A 399-nucleotide genomic window follows, 5' to 3' on the forward strand; every position below is an offset into this window, starting at 1 on the left:
TGCACAAAATTTTATCTTGATTTGATTGCAGAGGGTAGAAGAAGGAGCAGGTTGCAAAGAGATAAATGAAAGTTTGAAGTTAGGAAAACCCTTGTGACAATAGAGCTGTCCACAAGTAAAATGGATGGCCTTGAGTTCCTCCTAACTGGGTATTTTTGTCAAGATGAAGGTAGATGACTACTTGTCAGATTTGTGGTGGTGGAGGGGGCACTAAATTTTGCATTTGATCTGGATTCAGTGGTTTCTGAAGTCCCTTTTTCTATGATTGCTAGGATTAATTTATTTCCTCAGTGATACCTTCATCAAGAATGTTTTTTCATTTGTCTAGTATTCTTTTGAATTTCTTAAACATTTTTCTTTACAATTTTGAGTTCTAAATCTTATCTCTCCCTCCCTTCC

Source organism: Vombatus ursinus, unplaced genomic scaffold, assembly GCF_900497805.2.
Source record: "Vombatus ursinus unplaced genomic scaffold, bare-nosed wombat genome assembly UNPS02015111.1, whole genome shotgun sequence".
NCBI lineage: Eukaryota > Metazoa > Chordata > Mammalia > Diprotodontia > Vombatidae > Vombatus > Vombatus ursinus.